The following is a 23,288-nucleotide window of genomic DNA, read 5'->3' as shown; positions in this document are numbered from 1 at the left end:
TTTATCTTCATACTAAATGGGTTATTTTTAAGGGGGTACATATTCACCCAAAATGAAAAATTAGGAATTGTATTATTTTATTGTAAACAAGAGATGTCATACTCGAAAAACAGAACAAAAAAAGTCAGATAAAAGTACTATAATCCTGAAATATTTTTCCTAAATGCACTATATTCTGAGTCCACTAAAGCCATTTGACAACTTAAACTTAAAATAGTATTCTTTGAAAATTGAAACCATAGCTCTCAAATCTCATAATCAAATTATTCAATTAACATTTAAGTACCACCAATTTATTCATCAGTTTATCTTAGGGAGGCCTGGAGGATAACACATTGTGTAGAATTCCAAATTCATCTTACCAAATTTGCTTGGTGCAGGATACACAGTTCATTTCGCATGGCCGACAAAGGAGAATTGCTTTTTGTGTCCAGATGGCACTGCATTAAAACTGTACATGCATTCCTGGGTCAATTTGGACCATGTGGAAAAGTTTTGAATGTTACCATGTTATCGCTCGTCTTAAGTGAATATAAACAGTCTGAAGAGAAATTAGAAGTGTGTCGAAAAGAATTGAATTAAAAAAGGTCTTAACAGCAGCCTATTATACCTGCTGCTGTCTGTCCTTAATGTTAATCAAACAACAAAAGTCAAAGAGAAAATCACTCACTGCTTTTGAAGGATCATAACTTTTGAAGCTTTAATAACAATCAGTGTATATTTAATGAATACTAGTGTTTTATTTCTTATAATCCAATATTACATTTTTCTATTACTTGAATGCTACTGTTAAATAGACCTACTGTACTTGAAAAACTTATTTAACCGCATTGCTTTCATAGTGAAAACATTCATGTGGTCAAATATGTCTGAACAGCACAAAAGACCGGCTACTCTCCACCAACTGACCTAATGCGTAAACATTATGGAAGCTCACAAGTAGATGTTATGTTCGTGAGCGAATCGTTCTCCTCCGAGAGCTCCATGCAGCAACCAACCTCGCCCCCCAGGCAACTAAGGAAAATGCACATTCAGTTGGTCAGGCGATGTCCACCGTGGTGGTCCAGGAACGCCACCTTTGGCTCAACCTTGCTGATATGAGGGAGACCGATAAATATCGGTTCCTGGACTCCCCCCTCTCCCAGGTTGGGTTATTTGGCGACCCAGTCGAGAGCTTCGCCCAACAGTTCTCGGCTGCCCATAAGCAGACGGAGGCCATCCGGCACATCCTGTCCTGGCAGACCGCTGCTGCCTCCACCTGTCCGCCGGCCGCAGACCCTCCGTTCGCTCGTCGCTGAGGTCAACCTCCTGCGGCATTCTCCGCTCTCGATAAGCCGTCGCAGCAGCCATCACCCAGGCCACAGCGTGGAGCCAGCAGCAGGAAGTCAACCCCGCCCATCCAGGCCGATGGAAAACGAGGTGGCAAGCGGAGGTGCAAACAACCCTGAGACGGGCGACCCAGAGGTGGATCAGACTTCTCTCCAGGAGATGGTGAACGCACCGCTCCTTCCCCCAGAGGAGGGCTGGGTGGAGAATCCTTTGTTTCTTTTTCTTTTTGTTCTTTTTTTGCACCGACAATTTCAATAAAAGAGCAGTTTCTGAAACCTCTGGGTCCCAAGAGGGCGCGCTTGGCGGTGTACGACCCTATGCCATGTCACCCTCAGGCCCCTCTTCTATTGCCAGCAAGCAGCAGTGGCTGTGTTCCGGACGCACCGAAGAGGCCTCCGCACACTCACTCTGCCCCCGGACGGAAGCAGGTACGTGTTGCACCACACAATCAGACCCAACTTCGGGCCACTGTGCTGTCCGAGTCAGGTCCCTGCATTCCGCTGCACTGCCCCACCCCGGATACGTCTGTCGTACCATTGGTCCCGCTTGCATGGTGTCTGGGAGCCTGGCTAGCGCTTCCCAGCCTGTCTTGCTGGCTCATCCGTACCATCAGACTCGGCTATGCAATTCAGTTTGCCCGGAGCCCCCCGGCCTTCAGGGCAGAAATTGCAGTCCTACTGGCGATATAAAGACCGGCTTCTACAGCCCGCACTTAATTGTACCCAAGAAAGGCAGTAGGTTACGACCAATCTTGGATCTGCGTGTCCTGAACCGGTCACTTCACAGGCTGCCGTTCAAGATGCTTACGCAGAAATTCATTTTCAAGTGCATCCATCCCCACAGTACTTTGATGTCTCGATTCTCCCTCGACACAGACCGTTTCTTTGCTTTGTGTTCGAGGGGCGGGCATATCAGTACAAAGTCTTACCGTTTGGGCTGGCCCTGTTGCCCCGTGTCTTCACAAATGTCGTGGAGGTGGTCAATGCTCCCATGTGGGAGTGTGGTGTTTGCATTCTCAACTACCTCAATGACTGGCTTATTCCAACGCATTCTCATCCTAGGGCGTCATATACTGACGCTTTTGACATTTCGTCTACATCGAACGCACATGGCACCCTTTAGCTTCAATATGAGACACACAGAGCTTTGTTCGGTATGGGTAGGTTTAGGTCTGGGGTAGGGTTAGGGTTAGACCGCTAGGAGGCGCCTTCTGGCCCATATCTATCTGCGTCTCATATTGACGCTAAAGGGTGCCATGTGCGTTCGATGTAGACGAAATGTCAAAAGCGTCAGTATATGACGCCTTGAGATGAGAACGGGCTGCTTATTCTGGCTCAGTCGAGAAAGTAGTTGTGCAAACACAGAGACATGGTGCTCAGTAACCTCAGCCACCTAGGGCTTTGGGTCAACTGGGAAAAGAGCAAACTCACCCCCGGGCAGAGGATCTCTTTTCTTGGTATGGAGCTGGACTCGATCAACATGACAGCGCGCCTCACGGAGGCCCGCGTCCAGTCAGTGTTGGACTGCGTGAGCTTGCTCAGACGCAGGACAGCTGCACCACTGAAACTATTTCAGTGGCTCCTGTGGTATATGGCATCTGCAGCCGTGGTGACACCACTCAGATTGCTTCATATGAGGCCGCTTCAACACTGGCTCCACGGTCGAGTCCTCAGATGGGCGTGGCAGCGCGGCTCGTGATGGATTTCTATCACCCGCACTGTCGGCAAACTCGCCCGTGGTCAGACCCTTCATTTCTTCGGGCAGGTGTTTCCTTAGAACAAGTGTCCAGGCATGTTGTGGTCACCACGGATGCCTCTGCCACCAGCTGGGGGGCCACGTACAACAGGCATGCAGCTTCAGGTCTGTGGACGGGGCCTCAACTGCATTGGCACATCAACTGCCTTGGAGTTGTTAGCAGTACACCTTGTGCTGGGCCTCTTCAAAACGTCGCTACTAGGCAAGCATGCTGGTCCAAACCTGTAATTGACTCTGTACATTTAGGATTCTGTATTTTGTATTTTTATCTCTGTGATTTCTTCCTCTCCGGACGAGGACCCACTCTCAGCTTTGAGGAATTGGACATTGAGGGCGATTATGCATTGAATGCACCATCGTTGGGTTCACTAAACACGGTTATCAGTCCTTATACCTGCTCAAAGAACTCGACTTTCAGCACAACTTGTTCTATCAGTTGTTTTGAATTTTACACATGAATTGATTAAAAAAAAAGCTTCATTTTTGGATTTGTTAAATATGTTGTCACAGGTCGGGGGGGTCAAGCCAGACTGCACTCACCCCTAAACACAGGACCACCTCGAGGAGCGTACCAAAGACCAGACAGACAAGTGGATAAAAGTTTAACAAGTTTTATTGAACAAAATTAATTTAAAAGTCCTAATGAAGCTACTGGGTCTCCCAACAGGTGTGGGGACTGAACCTCTGACCCCAGGAAAAGCGAGGATTTCTTCAAGGCAACCCGTACCAGGACGTAACGACTAAGGGAAGAGGAGGTCGGCCACCGGCCCGACGAACAGGCGAGTATCCAGGTAAGTAGACCGTCTTAAGACGTAGAGCGGAACAAGGTCTCGTGATCCGAGGAGGATTTTTCCTTGGGCCGACAGGTGAGTATCGAGGTAGACAAACCTTCTCGAACCGTCAAACAATCAGGGCGTGGCCGGTACAGGAGCTGATGGCCAGAAGAAGAATCTTCTACCAGGCAGGTGAATATCCAGGTACGTATACCTTCTTAAGGCGCGGAGCGGGACAAAGTCTCGTGGTCGAGGAGGATCTTCCCTTGGACAGACAGGTGAGTATCCAGGTAAGCAGACCTTCCGAACCGTTGAACACTCAGGGCGTGGCCGGTACGGGAGCGGATGGCCAGGAGGAGAACCTTCTACCAGGCAGGTGAATATCCAGGTATGTATACCTTCTTAAGGCGCGGAGCGGGACAAGGGAGGGGGGCGAGCCTCTGCCAAGTGGATAACGTGAATGCTTCCAACGTGAGTCTCTTTCTTCAAGCAGACATCCACCGGAGGGGCTTTGGCGGAGGGATTCTTCTGCGAAACAAACAAGCAACTCAAGTATGTGCGTGCTTCTCTTCAGTACAGAGAAAAAAGCTTACGGCTGGGGTGTGCTTCTGTAGAGCAGACGGAAGTATGTCCAATGTGTGTCTCTCCTTCAGGCAGGCATCACATAAGGGGACATTTGCAGAGGACTTCTCTATTGAACAGACAGAGTAAGTTATACAAGTACATGCATACTTTTCCTCAGTGCAGAGACAAGAGCTTACGACTGGGACGTGTTTCTGTAAAGCAGATGGGGGTGTGTCCAATGTGTGTCTCTCCTTTAGGCAGGCATCACATAAAGGGACGTTGGCAGAGGACTTCTCTATTGAACAGACAGAGTAAGTTATACTAGTACATGCATACTTTTCCTCAATGCAAAGACAATAGCTTACGGCTGGGGTGTGCTTCTGTAAAGCAGACGGAAGTATGTCCAATGTGTGTCTCTCCTTCAGGCAGGCATCACATAAGGGGACATTTGCAGAGGACTTCTCTATTGAACAGACAGAGTAAGTTATACAAGTGCATTTATGCTTTTCCTCAATGCAGAGACAAGAGCTTACGGCTGGAGTGTGTTTCTGTAAGCAGACAGACGAGGGAGTATTTCTAATGTGAGTCTCTCCTTCCAGCAGACATCATGTAAAGTGACATTGACGGAGAGTTTCTTCTATTTGAGCAGACAGAGTAAGTTATACAAGTACGCACATTCTTCCCAACATGCAAAGATGAAATGTTCACATTCAACACCTGAAGTCCCTCTTCAGTGACAGCGGATGAAAATAAGAAATGGGGAGTACACGGGGGTCAGTATATATAATCCCCACACACTGCAACCTCACTTCAAGCCAATACTGTGTGACACATCAATTCAGGCACTGCATATCCACTCTCTCTCTCAGTGCAATAAGGCCAGCACTCACCCAATGCTCGATCCTTCCACTGTCGTACTGACTCAGTTCTCATCAAATAGCGAGGGAATTCGGGTGCCTCCTTACTAGCACAGTGGACAAAGCTTCCTCGACACTCGCTCACACTCAGAAGAAGAGAAACAAGAGTTCAATGATAACTCAGTCCAACCTCTCTCAAGTGACAATTACACTCGTGATCAATACACTTCACAACTTCATATCCAGCTCGGTGCAGGTGCATGCATTCAATAAGATCCGATATCATACTACTTATCTCCCTTCCAATGATGATGGCGTTCTCCAGTCTTCACTCAATCTCCATAACTCACTCGCTTTCCAGCCTTTGACGTCTTCAACTCGTGTTCACGCAATCGCCGTTGCGCTCTTAATACAGCCGAGCCCTCACAACACTCTCCAGATGCCTCCGCAAATCAGCAACACCACCAAAGAAACGACTTCTCTCGGGGGAGAACCACACCCAACTGTCTCTTCACTTTCCTTTTATATACTCCATTTGTCTCCACAGCCCCATCACAGATCCCAGCGTAAATCCCCCGCACCTGATGTTGATCTGTCATTAGCCACCGTTGTTATGGTGACAGATACACAACCGAAACCGGCCCGGTGTTGCAATGGCACCGTCCCGGGGGAACACAACTTCAGCGGGACTTAGTTCCGCTTCAACTTTGTCACCTCGTGACAATGTTGTTGAATATGTTTCATAATATGTGTTATTATACAACAGATCTTTCTAGTTCTTGAATCTGATTGGCTGAGTGCCCTTTCCAGCCATGCGATATTCACCCAGTAACCGAACTCTGACCGTATCACTCTGCTTGCAGCGACTGTCAAGCAAATCCACTATTTAAAAATAAAATAAAAAATACAAAAATTTGTGTCACAAAATGTAGTTTTAAGAGTTTTTGTAGGCGAGAATGTAGTCATTTATACCTCAAATATGTCAAGTCACCTTCATTTATATAGGGCTTTTAACAATATAGATTGTTTCAAAGCAGCTTTACAGTGATAATAGGAAATTACAGTAACAGAGATTGTTTTGGCATTACAGCAGCTCTATAATAAAGTTATTGTCCAGCTAAAGTTAGTTTTGATTGATTGATTCACTTCAATTGCAAAGATCATTAGTTATTAACTTAGGGGCCGCTAACACGACTCCGTTCTAACAGAAAACACTCAACGTGCCCCGCCTGCTCATCCACACAAAACAGTTCCTGGTGGCTCACGAATGCAAGCCTTGAAAAAATTAGAAAAAAAAGGTTATCTCTGCGCAAACCTCAAAAACGCAAACCCGCGAAAATGCAGACGGCGTGCACATGCGCATCATGTGTTTAGTCTATAGTTATGCGCGTTTGAATATATATGTGTGCAGGCGTGTAGTCCTTCTTTACAATCCAACCCTCAACAAACTACTTGTCTGGCCTTAAAAATGTATAATAAAGTATTATTTATCGCTTTATCTGTACAGAGGTAAAGGGAAGGGAAAGAGGCCCTCACAGGGGAGAGACAAGGACTGCGTTGTCGTCGTGTCCAGGCGCAGGTCCTTCATCAGATCTGGATATGGTCTGGATCCAGCGGACTGCGGTAAACCTCGGGATAAACAGAGAGACTAATATTAGCATAGATGTCATCCTTCTTATGATGTAACAAGTGCATCAGGATTTATGGGAAGTGTTCCCGGTTCCAGCTGACTTTATCTATGCAGCCTAACATTGAATAGAGGTCTATAATGTGTTATGTGTATGCTAGGACAAAGAGATGTGTTTTAGTCTAGATTTGAACCGACAGAGTGTGTCTGCTTCCCAGACAATGTTAGGAAGACCGTTCCAAAGCTTTGGTGCTAAATAGGAAAAGGATCCACCGCCAGCAGTCGATTTTGATATTCTAGGTATTATCAACTGTTAACAAGCAATAGACGTGAAGGACTATAATGCATTAAGAGCTCGCTCAAGTACTGGGGAGCTAAACCATTTAGTGCTTTGTAAGTAATCAGCAATATTTTAAAATTTATATGAAGTTTAATAGGGAGCCAATGCCGTGTTGACAGAACCAGGCTGATATGGTCATACTTCCTGGTTCTGGTAAGAACTCGAGCTGCTGCGTTTTGGACCAGCTGTAGTTTGTTTATTAAGGGTGCAGTGCACCACCCATAATAGCATTACAATAATCTAGCCTTGATGTCATGAACGCATGAACTAATTGTTCTGCATTTGTCATTGAGAGCATATGACATAATTTAGAAATATTTTTAAGATGCGGAAAATGCGGTTTTACAGATATTAGACACATTACTTTCAATGAAAGATTGGTATCAAAGAGCACACCCAGGTTCCTAACCGACGACGAAGACTTGATAGAGCAGCCATCAAGTGTTAGACAGTATTCTAGGTTATTACGTGAGGAAGTCTTTTGTCCAATAATTATAATCTCTGTTTTTTTTTCTCAGAATTAAGTAGTAGGATTACTACTTGAGAATTAATTACTAGTCATCCAGTTTTTTTTATATCAGCTATGCATTCCGTTAATTTTGTGAATTGGTAGGTTTCGTCAGGGCATGAACAAATATAGAGCTGAGTATCTACAGCATAACAGTGAAAACTAATTACATGCTTCCTAATGATATCTCCTAAGGGTAGCATGTACAGAGTGAACAGCAAGGTCCTAGCACTGAGCATTGTTGTACACCATACTGAGCTTTAGATCGATAAGACATCTCTTCATTTACTGCTACAAACCGATAACGGTCAGAAAAGTATGATTTAAACCATGCTAATGCAATTCCATAGTCTGGCTATCACCAGACCAAGCTCAATCTTTTAAGATTGAACATTGGTCTGGGGAGTCTGCTATGTATTTTCTACTGCACAAGAGGTGTAATCAACGGGCATAGTTCAAAGGACTCTGTATGCAATTGGATAGTCCTTCAACCAATCAGACCAACGATCCGGGTGACGTGCTTTGCAGATCAACGCGAAAACTCCAGGCAGGAAATGTGTAACTGAATGTGTTGATCAGCGGTTTGCGGAAGCAGCAATGGAGTCGAGCGATTTTTGCAGGTTGTGTAAAAAAAAAACATGAAAGTTAGTGGTGTTTACACTTACTCGAGTGATTTGTTTTCTAAAAAGAAGCCATTGAGCATCGTCGAGAGGTTAAAAGGAATTAGACAGAGCCGTAACGGCTCTGGAATTGGATTGGAGTAAACCGGCCAATAGTGCGCCAGGTGGATAAGCCAGTTTGTGATTGGTTCCCGCAAATTTGTAAAGAAAGGAGGATAGATATAGTTACAGGTTTCCAGCCTGAGCTGCAGGGCGAAATCAAATCGCCGGCAGATCGGGCTGGGTTTACCCAGTCTAGCAATTCCACTAATGCCAACATAATTTTCAAATATTTAAAAGAATTTTGTGGTCAATAGTATCAAATGCAGCACTAAGATCGAGTAACACTTATAGAGAGATACAACTACAATCGGATGATAAGAGCAAATAATTTGCAATGAGAGCTGTCTCAGTAGTATGGTACAGTCTAAATCGTGACTGAAAATCCTCGCAGATACTGTTTCTTTCTAAAAAGGAATATAGATGTGAGAATACTGCCTTTTCTAGTATCTTTGACAGAAAAGATAGATTTGAGATCGGCCTGTTATTGACTAATTCTATAGGATCAAGTTGTTGTTTTTTTAACAAGCGGTTAAAAGGATCTGTGACCTCTGGAAGCATCTCTTTCAGTAGCTTAGTCGGTATAGGGTCTAACATACATGTTGTCGATTTAGATGATTTAACAAGTTTAGAAAATTCTTCCTCTCCTGTAGCAATGAATGAATCAAATTTTTCCTCAAGGTGACTACAATGCACTGCCTGATGCAATACTGTAGTAGACTGTAGTTGCATAGTTATAATTTTCTCCCTGAGATATTATCAATCTTGTAAGTAAAGAAGTTCATAAAGTCATTACTGCTGTGCTGCTTGGAAACGTCTGGGTTTGAAGCTTTCTTTTTCGTTAATTTAGCCACTGTTTCAAATAAATACCTAGGGTTTTGTTTATTTTCTTCTAATAGGGTTGAAAAATAAGAAGATCTAGCAGCCTCTCTGTACGCAATCGTGCTCTCTTTCCATGAAATGCGTTTTCTTCCAGTTGCGCTTCATATTTCTGGCTGCTCTCTTAAGGGCCTGAGTGTGCTCGTTGTACCATGGGGCTGGACTATTTTCTTTAATCTTCTTTAAAGGGTGACTCTCGCCAAAATGCAACCTAGGGTCTTTTTGTTAATCTACCCGAGGCAAACTTTTGTTTAAAAGCATAATTAGAATGGAAACTCCACTTTTAAATTTGACCGTATTTTTGTTTTCGGTCAAATTGCCTTTTGAATGGGAGTGCTTGGGGCACTTCTATGATAGCATCAAAAATCGCTATTTTTAAAACACTAAGAAGGTTCGACACAACATGAAACTTTGCTCGAAGTATCACCAGGGGCTCTACACATGAACTCGAGCATTGAGAACATTGTTTGTGTACACAGAGTTTACTAAAAAGAAAGATTTTGAACAACTCACTGTAGCTGTGTCCGCCGGCATTTTGACAGTCAAAAATAGTCAATCTCCGAATGTGAATGAACTGACTCTGAATTTTAGTATTGTTTCTTAGATGAGGATCCTTTTTTAAATACAAGGTCAATATTGATTTTCACTAACGACAAAACAACAAATTATCCGTGAATTTATATGGAACTAAGCTTTAGGAGCTTTCCATCTCCTCCCTGTTACATTGCATTCGGAGATCGACTATTTTTGACTGCCAAAATACCGGCGGACACAGCTACAGTGAGATGTTCAAAATCTTTCTTTTTAGTAAAACTCTTTGAACACAAACAATGTTCTCAATGCTCGAGTTCATGTGTAGAGCCCCTGGTGATACTTCGAGCAAAGTTTCATGTTGTGTCAAGCCTTCTTAGTGTTTTAAAAATAGCATTTTTTGATGCAATCAGAGAAGTGCCCCAAGCACTCCCATTCAAAAGGCAATTTGACCGAAAACGAAAATACGGTCAAACTTATAAATTAAACTTCTAATTATGCTTTTAAACGAAAATTTGCCTCGGGTAGATTAACAAAAAGACCGTAGAATGCATTTTGGCGAGAGTTACCCTTTAAGCGCAAAAAAGCAACTGTGTCTAAAGTGCAGGAGAAGAGAGAGTCAAAAGATTCTGTCGCAATATCGAGTTCTTCTAAGCTAGCAGCAACATCTCCCCCTTTGCCTTTCAGATGAGGCTCATGTGTATAACAGTAATCTTGGTGAGTGGACTCATTTAAAGTAATGTAATTGTCTAGTTTTAGCCAGGTTTCTGTCAAACACAGCACATCTAGGTTATAATCTTTAATCATATCATTAACAATAAGTGCAATAATTTAATTTCATTAAATGGGTTTGGGAGTTTTTTGTATTTCCTAATTCAGGGAATTCGGGTAATAGACACAGTCTCTATATCTAAGTGAAATAGTCTCTATGTGATGGGATTTATCTGACCTCAGTGACGCGACTAATATGTGACTAATATTCATTATTAGGTACATATTCATGATTCAAAGTGCCAATTCAATGTTACAATATGTTTAGACGCTTTCGCAGCTCCAGGACGTCAGCAGCCGTTCAGCGTTCATGTACCCGCAGAGAACAGCATCATCTCGGCCAGTCCTTTGGGAATTTGCCACTGGCTCTTATGTTGATAGTGGTTAAACATGAGATATAATTAATTTGGGGTATATCAAAAGGGCAATCATTGGTCTTATTAATCTATTACTTGTTCCAGAGCAAATCAATTTTGGTTAAGGGTAAAATTAAGTTACATAACTTTATATTTAGGCTAAATATTACTTTAATTGAATGTGCTGCTTGTAAGTTTGACTGAATTGTTTGCTTGTTAAAAATGCTGTATTTGGTATTGAGAAAGGATTGTGATATGGATCAGTGAAAGTTGCATTATTACGCCATTAGATGGCGGCAAAGACTGTCTTTATGAGTGAGTCACAACAAGGAATTGTTTTAAGCGCTGTCATGGGAAGGAAAAAGTTGAACATATCGCTTTCCTCAGCAGACATTCAAACAGATTTTTTGGATATAATATTATAGACCTCGACCTGAAGAATGAATTGTTAGGGGTTAACAGTTTAGGACCCAAGGACCAGATGTTTGAAAGAAGACCCGGAGTCAGAATTATAATAAATTGAAGAAAAGTTTTACTGAAGATAGTTTGCAGTTTCATCAGCAGAAGTCAGCTTCAAGACTCACACAGGAGTTTGTAGGCCACCCCACTTACAGTTACAAAGATCACAGCAGTTATACCATTTCCAAGGTCTAAGCTACGTCATTGCTTACAGGTTGAATGATTCTCATTGGCTAAGAAATAGATAAATATGGTAATTTTCCACACATACACAGATAGACTGAAGTATATCTTCATAGATAATGCAGCTGACACTTGGACCCTGAAGTCAGGCATGTCGTGACCTTCCAGGTAGCAGATTTGGGTTGCTGGGTGCCAGCATGTCCAGAACAACAACTCAGTCAATCTCCAATAATGCCGTTGTTCCTTAACCTGTAACCAAGAAGACTAACACACACACTGACACGGTTCCAAGGTTGGATTTGGCCAGGCTCTAACTATAAACAGGAGTCTCATCTCAAAACATCAAGATAACAAGTTCTTTCTCTCAATGATAGGACACTTTAGTCTAAATGGAAAATATAGGCTTTAACTGAGAAATGGTCCCTTAAAGGGATAGTTCACTTTGAAATTAAATGTTGGTATGTTTTAGCTTACCTCAAGGGCATCCAAGATGTAGGTGTCTTTTTTTCCGCAGTAGTTTCAATTTTGATATTTTTAGGTCAAACCGTTCTTGTCTGTCAGTCATTTAATGCAGGTCTGTGGTCACTGTCTCAAAGAGCATGCACAGAGTCCAAATTAAAACAATTCCCCATCGTCCAAATTAAACAATTCCCCATCGTAAGTACACATTGATGGCCTAAGACACGAAACGAGCGGTTTGTGTGAGAAAACGAACAGTATTTATATCGTTTTTACCTCTTATACACAGCCACGTCCAAGTGATCTGAGGGCGCGGGCGCATCCTGGTGTGTGACGTGTACGCAGACTGGTGCATAGATATACAGTGGTGGTCAAAATTGATGGCACCCCTGATAAATATGATAAAAAATGTCTGTAAAAAATAAATCTGCATTGTTTATCCTTTTGATCTTTCCTTCAAAAAATTCGCAAAAATCTAACCTTTCATTGAAGTAAAAGAATTGAAATTGGGGGGCTAAATGAGCAAGCACTGTTACTGCATTCAGATCAAATACTGACATTAAAGAATACATGAAAAGAACATTTCAGTGATCACACTGGTAACTTCTATAACAAAGTAAAAGTCATTCAACTCATATGATATTTAGAAGGAAAAATATTGATTAATACCTTGATTATAATCACTCATTACATATACATTGAAGCAGCAGTGGATTCCAATCCACCCCCTTCAGAATGCTATATCAGATGCAGATAATACACTCGTTTAGTCGATCTCATAAGACCATAATACTGTACTCTACATAACACAACACGCTTCAATGTTCAATGTTCCTTTGTTACTAGTTCTAAAGTGGCATTTTAGAATTAGTAACGGAGGCTTGGGCTCAACTGTTAAACTATCAACTTGAGATTTGACGGAAGTAGTTCTGCACAAAAGATTGTTTTTAAAGACACTGTTGTTGTTTCTTATTTATTTACTCGTGTGTGCCGTCGAACTGTTGTAGCCTATAAACGCAACATCACAAACGTAGCGGTGCGATATGGCTGTATATCAGCACGATGTGATTACCTATGGCCAAATCACAGCCGTGCTGATATTCAGCCATATCACACGGCTACGTGTGATACTGCTCATATAAACCATCCCCCGGTTTCAAAGACAAGGCTTAAGCCTATAGTCCCAGACTAAAATGCATGTCTGAGCTGTTTTGCTGAAAGCAACTTGCACTGATATATCTTGAAATATGTCAGTGCCATTGTTTTGTCTCAAGAAGTAGTTACACCAGAAATTAATTTTTCTAAGGAACGTTTATAAAAAGCTACTTTGTCATAATTAAACTAGGGCCTAATCCTGGTTTAATTTTAGCCCTGTCTGTGATTTGTGTTTAGCCCTGCCTGTCTATGTTTTTAAATAAGATCATTTTTGATAAATCAGAGCTTGGCCCACTCAGGCACGTGCACACATAGACATCAAAGGGGGCTTGAGCACCTGCCCTTTTTATTCCTGGAGAGAAAGTGCCCTTTTTTCTGGGGTGCTTTTTTTTTTTTTGGAAAAATAATATACATTCCTGTTTGCTTCCCTGTCAAACAAATATATTTATTGAAGAATAGTATATCTAAATAGGTCAGGAGTCCCCCCCCCCCCCCCCTTGGCGTCTCTGCGCAGCGGCGCACATCGGCACACATCATACACACACACACACACACACACACACACACACACACACACACACACACACACTCACATAATCCCGCTTATTACATGGCTACCTACCAAATAAATAATTAATTTGACACAAAATATTGATTTAAAAGGGAGTTTATTGATTTAAACCCGATTGTATTGCTTCCGCTAAAGAAAATAGTACGCTCCGTCTCTAGGTTAGAATCAGGTTAGAATCCTGTGAGTCCATAGCAACGCTCTGTTTTTCATGGTAACGGTCTGTTATACTCACTGATCTATATAATGACATAATGTCATTCTATATAGATCAGTGGTTATACTCCGCACAGCGGTCTGTTATCAAGAAATAACAGGCCGCATTCTACATTGGAATTCAACCAAGCCATGTAATAAAATAAGTTAGTAATAAAATAAGCATATATCACCACCAGATATGCTTTAGTTATTTTGTTTATCCTATTTACCTGCATTGCCCTGTCAATTAGATGCAAATTTTCAATTTGTATTTTTGTATTTTGTCAATCATTTTTGCAGTGATTTTTTCAGTAAAGTTAACAAAATAGCAGCAACAGCCCTCTTCAGTTTAGAGTGAATATTTGTGTTGATTTTAAAGTGTTATGTATTCTGATAACACCAAAATAATTAAAATGATGTGCAAAAATAAACAAATTATTAGTAAAACACGCCCCTCTGCCTGATGCAGTTATTTAGGTTATTCTAAATATATACTTGAAACTAGTAGCATAGAAAATGTTTTCAAAACATGCACATTGTGGAATGGTTTCCTTTGCTGCTCTATAAACCTAGTGAAGGAGACCATGGTTTCTGTGTGAACTGATTATTTTGTAGACATCTTTTGAAAATGAAACAATTGCGTGAGTTTGAGGAAGATAAAATTAATTAACTTTTTTAATTAATTTTTTAAAAAGGAAGTCAGAGTTGCGATAATATATATACTTTTTTGTATAAAAAAAAGAACAAAAAATACGTAATTATGAGAAGTGCCCTTTATTTCACTTGAGCCCCTGCCCCTCAAAATGTCTGTGCACGTCCCTGGGCCCACTTTACCTAAATTAAATGTGTCTAGAGAGCATGATCTCAAAATGTATGTTGGTATATACCACGCAAATAACACATTATATGAACTGAATTCAAATTAAAATATAATAATATAACCTTAAAGTTAACAAAAGTAAAAGAAAAGAAAAGCTGTGGATATCTAAATTGCATGTTTAAAGATAAGCCCACTTTACCTGAAATTACCCTTTAGGTAAATTTTTGGATTTTTGCAAAAATGTAGGTATAGAGGCATATTGTTCCAATGAGCCTACTACCAAGGACACACTTAATGACTAGCTGAAACATTCTAAGACTGAACTGAGCACACTTACAGACTGTTTCCAACGACTGCAGCAGATTTTAAACACCAGCTGTGAACACCGACTGATTGAACTGTCTCTGACTCGGCGCATTAGGGCATGATCAGTCGTAAGTATCAAATTACATTCATAATCGGCCTTACAGTCGTTAAGTGTGCCCCCGGTTTAGTTGTAAAATACTGTAAAATCTGATAAGATATGGGAATCACTTTCACCTCCCTTTTAACATCCCACCATTTATTGATAAGCCTATTTATTTTGCTATCCTAGTTGTGAACAATTATGTGGTTTGGTTAAATGGATTTTTTTTTTCTTTTTTTTTTCTTTTTATGTGCAGCTTTCTCTGCCGTTCTTTTTTTTTTTTTTTTGGATCACAAGCCACCAGTTTAAGAACTGCTATAATATATATCTTACCTAATATATATCTTACCATTCCTGCATGCATTCAAGTTTGAGCTGTCTCACAACTGATTAACAATGCAAGGATACAGAGGAATGTTCTAATGGGAAGAGATCACAATAGTTGTGATATTATGCACTAATGCACTTTGCCACAAGCCTATCTCATTGCACACTTAACAGCTACACTTTGATTAATGGACCAGACCACACAAGCTACAATTATATTAAAGGATGTACAGATGTGATACAACACTAATGAGCTTAGTCTGCTAGTATGGCCCTGGCCCTGACATCTACAGTATATACTGTTGAATTATTAATTGATATTGATATTTGCTGATTTTCTTTCATTAACCATTCAAATTCTTCTAAACACTTCTGATGATATGCAGGACTGGGATATTTCACCCAAAAAGAACACCCGAAAAATAAAACAAAACGATTCAAACAACAACCCTCTGGATTCCACTCACTACACGTCTTCATTTTAAACCTGTTTGACTGTCTGTCTTATGTGGAACACAAGAGAAGATAATGGGAAAAAAAGCAGGTTTGGAACAACTTTTTGCAGGTTTGGAACAATAACATGGAAGTGCGTAATGATGGCAAAATTCAATTTTGGGTGTAACTATCCTTAAATGTATCATATTGGAGGATAGTACAGGATATATTTCACATGTTACACAGATATATGATGAATTGCTAACTGTTTTATTATTATTTTCCTTTTAATGCACCAAATTAGCCTAATGGTAGTTGCATGCAACGCTTTCCAAAGTTGGGTGGCCAGACAGCATCCCTGGCAGATGATTATAGTGAATCACACACATTACACACAAATGTTCAATTGTGTAAATGGCATTTTGAAATCTACTTTTTGACTTTGAGGGTCTCCAGAAAGACTATTCATCTCCCAGTCTATAAAAAAGGACAAGTGTCCAATTGTGATGTCACACTTGAAGTATGGACACAGAAAGCACAATTAGCAGATGGGAAGTCTGTGCAAAGTGCATACCAGAAATGTAACATTCATTCTATTGATCATCCCTTTATATAAATGGCATCTGAAATTTTAGAATAAATGTGTCCATTGGCTTGTTTGTTAAAGCGTCTGGTCCTCTCACATTATATCTCTAGAATATGACAGGATATCATATGCCACTCATTTAAACGCCTTTTTTCAAATATCCCATGCAGGGATGTCCCAGCACACTTAGATTCCTTCTACCCTTAATTGTTAAAGAGTTTGAGGAAATGCACTCTGGGTAATGAAGATGTACAGTTCACCACAAACATGACATGATAACTCTTTAGACATAAGAAAGGAATGATTTGTGTACAGCTACATCAATGTTGTCCTCACTTCCTGAATCTGTGCTATTTGATTAACTGCTGTGGATGTAAAAAGGACAGTCTTTCTTTTGTGGCCAGTGTCTGTCAGCTGTAAAGCATAAGAGCACTTGCTCTACTAATTGCTTATAGAGGAATCTCACACATCCCAGCCTCTACTTTTTCAGATGCCAAATGGAAGCGTTAATGTGTTCTGAAAGAATTTGATAGAATAACTAATAAAGATGTATCAACAAAACACAATATTTATGTACTGTACAGTTAAAGGAATACATTATCAGTGCTATAGCTGCAGCATTAAAGGGTTAGTTCACCCAAAATTCTGTCAGTAATTACTCACCCTCATGTTGTTCCAACCCCGTAAGACTTTCATTCATCTTCGGAACACAAATTAAAATATTTTTGATTAAATCTGAGAGCTGGATCACTCCTCCATAGGCTTCTATGTTATTGAAACTTGCCGGCCCAGAAAGTTAGTAAAGACAATGTTTAAAATAGTCAGAACGTAGGCTCACAATTGGCCAACGCTGGTGATGTGTGTGATGCGTGTGATGCTGGCCAATAGTGAGCCTACGTTCTGACGTACAACCCAGAAGCGCTGCGCTGTTACGCTACGTGAACTTACTCAGAGGCCCACAATGAACAAAAGTCTTACGGGGTTGGAACAACATGAGGGCGAGTAATTACTGACAGAATTTTCATTTTTGGGTGAACTAACCCTTTAATGTTTCTTAATAATTAATTGAGAATAATCTTTGTGTAGATCCTAATTGTGGTCATTCATTCTTGATTATTATTGCTATTCACCACTTAATTGATTCAAATGACCAATGTTTATCTGGGGATAAGTGTTATTTTAGCCTTATTAGGGGATAAATGTTATTAAGAAGTCTTCTAAACACTTCAACTATCAAAACATCAGGGATATTATGATGAATGAGTCAATCGTTCATATTTCCTCACACTTAAACTTTGCATCGACTCCGGGCTCCTTATCTAATGGCGGTAAGCCGGTATTGAGTTTCACTAAGATGTGAATTGAATCAAGTACTATTATATATTTCAGTGGTTGTATGATATATTAATAGAATTAAAGGAACACATTTCTTCTGTCTACCATCACACTCATTATACATAATTTGTAAAGGAGACTGTATACACAGTTGGAGAGTTTTACACTGAACATGAATTTGAATGATTGCGAATAGAAGTGGCAAAACGCATGGGGAAGAAAATATTTGCATATTGTATATTATATTAAATATACATATAATATATATGGTAACACTTTATTTTACAGTGTCCTTGTTACATATGTTACATGTACTTACCATAGTATTAGTAAATTATGCATAATTACATGCAACTAACCCTCAACCAAACCCTAATCCTACCCTAACCCTATTGTAAGTATATGTAGTTGGTTAATATTACTCAGTACTTAAATATATAATTACACTGTAACAATGACACCTTAAAATAAAGTGTTACCATATATATATTTATATTATATTATTTTATTTTTAAACAAAAATAAATATAATTACTTTGAATAATTATGCAAATAATATCATATATAAAACTTTCCATACGTTAACAAAAGTTAATGCAGTAGCCAGTGGTGTTTTCACAGAAAATAACAATGAAGAATATAGTATATTTTAAATGAATATTGACCTAACAAATAGTTGTTCATTGTTAGTTCAGGATAGACTGTACATTAAATAATGTAAATAATCCAACCAATTAGTTTATATGCACTTTACAGTGTTATCATTTTTGAAAGGTTTTTTTTTTTTTACACTGTAAAGTACATATAAACTTAAAATACATACCCACCAAATCAATAAACATTTTTTTAAACAAAAAACTAAATATAGAAAAAATAAATTGGAAAAGGGATGAAGGGGATCTTAATGTCATTAATTCACTCATACAAACAGCAACACAATAATCTGCAGTAAACCATGCTGTCAACGTGGTGGATCACATTATTGATATTAAACACCATTGACAAGCAAGGGTATTTATAGATGCAAGGCCTGTGTACGTGGCAGTGAACCCAAGAACTGCAAACAATGTTATAGCATAGTGAGAAAGGCTTTAATATGCCTGTTTTCCCTCCCTTCTCTATCCTAATCCAATTGCGAAGAACTGACTTTCCGGCTTCTTCTGGCTAATGGAGTGTCAAATCACACTTCCAGCAGCTAAAAATACATGTTTCAGCACACCCTATGACGAAGAGAACAATCTAATTCAGTTTGGCTGTCTTCATCTCCAGTCAGTGTTAAGGTGTGTTTAATCTTCTCAGGCATTTCTGGCTAGATGTGTGAGGCATCAGGGTGGCGAGGATGCCCATATTTCTGCAGTGGAGGACAGATGAACCTCAATAGAGAGAATTCAAAATATTTTATGAACAAATAAAATTATTATCCAGTACGATCTGGGTCTGAACACTACACTTTTGCAGAGCTTGGTCAAGTAATAATAGTAAACGTAAAAGATTTACAGAAATTAAAATTAGCACAGTGTAAATAATGTGATATTATAGTGAGCTTAAAGACATTGTCTGATTAATATGGAAGTTTAAGCTACCAACATTTTTATGAGCACAACCTACTTATTGTCACAAACAGGTTGAAGCAGAGATGATGGAGGTTCTAATTGCAGTAATGTTTATTAAACCAACTCAAATCTCACAAACAAGATCAAAGAATGTGTCAAAGAACAAGAACAGAACAACCTACTAAAACACAACGTCGACAGACAAGGGCAATTCTGAAACACAGGGCTTACATACACAGAACAGATCAGGAAAACGAGACACAGCTGACAAGACTAACGAGTAATTAACAAGACAACAGGTGAAAGGGATGAAATAAAAAACCTAGAAATACAGACAGATCACATAACAGGAAAACAGATCAAAAGATCATATTTTATGCAGCCCTACAACTATATGCCTACAAAGCACAACAAATCTGGTCTTCATTATATATATATATGTATCAGTGATGCGCGGGTCAATGTATAAACAAACCGCACCCGACCGACGTTTTCAACTAACCCGCCCGCAACTCGGACCGCAAAAAAACGAAAAAGAAAATATTGTACCCGACCCGCTTCCTGACCCGCATTTTTTTTAAAGTAGCTATAATGCTCATCGTAGCGTCTTAATATAACTTAATATTCTAATTTTGTCAAGAATTATAAAAAATCGTCAATATAAGCTCATAATTTGTACTAAAATAGTCTAAATGTTTAGTTTTAAAAACAATTTTAAAAAGCTGGCTATGTCTATTTTGATGTTTCTGCGCAAGTTCAGCAGACAGTAGTGAGGTTCGGGTTTGTTCCGATCAGGGGTGCGTTTCCCGAAAGCATCGTTAGCCAACTATGGTCGCAAGTTCATCGCAATGTCCATTGAACTCTATTGGTAACGACGGAACTTGCGACCATATTTGGCCAACGATGCTTTCGGGAAACGCACCCCAGAGCTCGTGAGCAGAGAGCGCATTTCTGAATATTCCGCTCCGCTCATGGTCGCTCGCCCAACCCAGATGGCCTGCTGGTTCGAAAATATGTGGAATAAGGGCTGCCTCCGACTATTTTTTTTTCTTGTCGACTAGTTGTTCATTTAAGCCATTCGTGGACAAATCGCCCCTTTATATTAAATTAATTACTTAAATAGGCTAGCCTACAGGAATAAGCGTAATGACCGCACGCTTAAAGCTTGCCACAAAGAACCGGTTAAAGTAATGATTATGAATGTGTCTAAATTAGCAAGGAGACATTTAATTGTTTAGTAATAAACTGGTGTTTTCTGTGTCGCTGCAAAGATGAAGTTGACAATGCGGAGATTGCGGACTCGCCATGAACGCCAGAGAGAAATGCACATTTCATATGGATTAGCCTACATAATCAGAGAGTATAGCCTATTTATTTTGGTTTGAATATTTTTGTTTAAAAGTAGACATTTCAAGCTTTCTGTAATATATAGCCTATTTATCAAATCTGTGAGGCACAAGTTGAGTTTCGGCGCCCTCCAGTTCACATGCAGTGATCGCGTACCGGCGCCTTATTTTGTCTGCTATATATTTGCTTCTTATTTAATAAATACGGGCAATTGATTGATAAAACATTGATCAAAATTAAGATACAATTTATACAAAACGAAAATCTATAAATTTCTATAAAACAAAACTTAATGAAGTCGTCAAAATCATGTTTTACCAAAAACAGCGGCGTTGCTAGGAGGGCGCCAGCGCCTCTGCCTCTCAGCGCCTCTGCCTCACGAGTGGATGATAGCCCTGAAGACGCCTAGCAATGCTATACCTTTAGTGGTAGTATACCTTTAGTTAAGTTATCGCAGCGCGCTAAGAGACAATGTTATCGGAAAATGCAGCCCAGGTATATGCATAATGGAGATTCCAAAGCCCTCTTCTTTGGTCAGAACCATGGAGAGCGATTGCGGATTTACTTTTACAATGCAACACAATATTTAAAGAGCATCAAGCTATTAAAATCTATATTATGTATACGCACAGATAACATAACAGTAGGCTATATTAGTCAATATTTTTTTATTAGGTTAAGCAGTGATTGGATAACGTTTTTTTATTTTATTTTTATTTAACGTTTTCAATTTAAGGCCCACCCACAATTGGTCTGGCTTATCCAAAACTGGAATCCTGGCGCCGTGCCTGGTTGGTCGTGCCAGTTTTGTGGTTATCAAATGTGTAAATAGCATCGCAAGAAGTAGCCTACACATGACAAAGCCAGCACTTTGGTCATCATCTTTCATTATTTCGGTCTCCCACACTTTGCTCTTTCTATTTGTGTATTTGCGGAGCTTCCACTCCCCAGTCTTCACCTTTTCTCTTGCCGCCTCCATCTCTACCTGCAGACTGAGCTCATGCGTCATCTTCGCGCCAGTTATTCAGCCAATAAAGTGTAAATTAAATTTAAAACGTATTCATAGAAAATTGTGTCTAGAACTATATCAATTACAAAGGTTTAATTGGCATCTTTATTTCAAACGACCCGACCGACCGCGACCCGAATATCATTAAAAATATTTTTGGATGACTCGTAACCGCGGGTAACCGCGGGTGACCGCAGGCACCCGCTCATTTCGGATCAACCCGCGCATCACTGATATGTATATATATATATATATATATATATATATATATATATATATATATTTATTATTAATATTATTATTATTATTATTATTATTATTATTATTTATTTATTTTTTGGTACATTTTAAATCACAATTTTAACCAGAAAAATCTAAAACTTCTTCCCAAAACCACGCCCAGCCCTATAGTTTCTCTTTATATCAACATGTTCACAGTTGTTGTTGTTTTTTTTTGTTTGTTTTTTACAGGGACCAGATGCCACTGATGAGTCCTGCAGACTTAAACATTCACATGAGTCTCTGTACATGAACATGGTAAAATGAAAATTCAAAACCTTGGAAATGACAGGTATGTACTATGTTTCAGGAATGGCACAACGGTGTGTGACTGTTCAAGTCTCTGTCTTTAGATCAGTGTGTTCAATAATGTGCTTTTTTTGTCCTTTGTTGTGTATCTTTGGATAATAAATCCAAACAATCAAAAAGCTATTCCTTTTTAAATCTCTCCTAATTCTTTGTTCTGGTTCTCTCACAGTCCCACACAGATAGTACCATTATGGGAGGGTCTTTGTCTATCTCAGGTGTGAGAGACATTAATATTCATGATGATTCACACCATAAACCTTTCTTACACAAAACATGTCTTACAATTTTTAAATCAATATATTGTTTTATCTGAATGAGTAGGCAGGATGATTTTCACATAGTTTTGGAGCAAATATTCTAGTCAACGTAATACAATTTTCAAAAGTCTTGTGAATAAATAATCAGTATGGGTTTTATGACCTTATTTCAGTGACATTTTTTTTCACAAACCATGCATAAACATCATTATCTAAAAACGACAAACTTTTACATACATGCTGCTGATATATTATTGTAGCAATGTTTGTGCTGAATACAGTGTAATCAGACTTTAGCCATGAAGTAACAGAAATAAGCACAAATGTCAGAGCATGTCAGAACACCTTGTGGAGTTACAAATTTAAGAATCTGTATAAGATCTGCTGATCTTATGTCCTTGCATAACATAACATGAAAAACTAAGGTAGAGTACATTGAATTTAGCATTTAAGATTATGATGATAATATCAGCTCCAGCAAGAGATTCCTGCCAGTCCTGTTCTCTCTATTCTAAGTTAAATGAGATTTAGATTACTGAGACTCTCACCCTTTGTCTTTAATGGCTCTTGGAGCCCCTGTCCCAGTCGTTGAAT

Source organism: Squalius cephalus (assembly GCF_949319135.1).
Source record: "Squalius cephalus genome assembly, chromosome: 15".
NCBI classification, from domain to species: Eukaryota; Metazoa; Chordata; class Actinopteri; order Cypriniformes; family Leuciscidae; genus Squalius; species Squalius cephalus.
Note: the sequence above shows the minus strand (reverse complement) of the source record.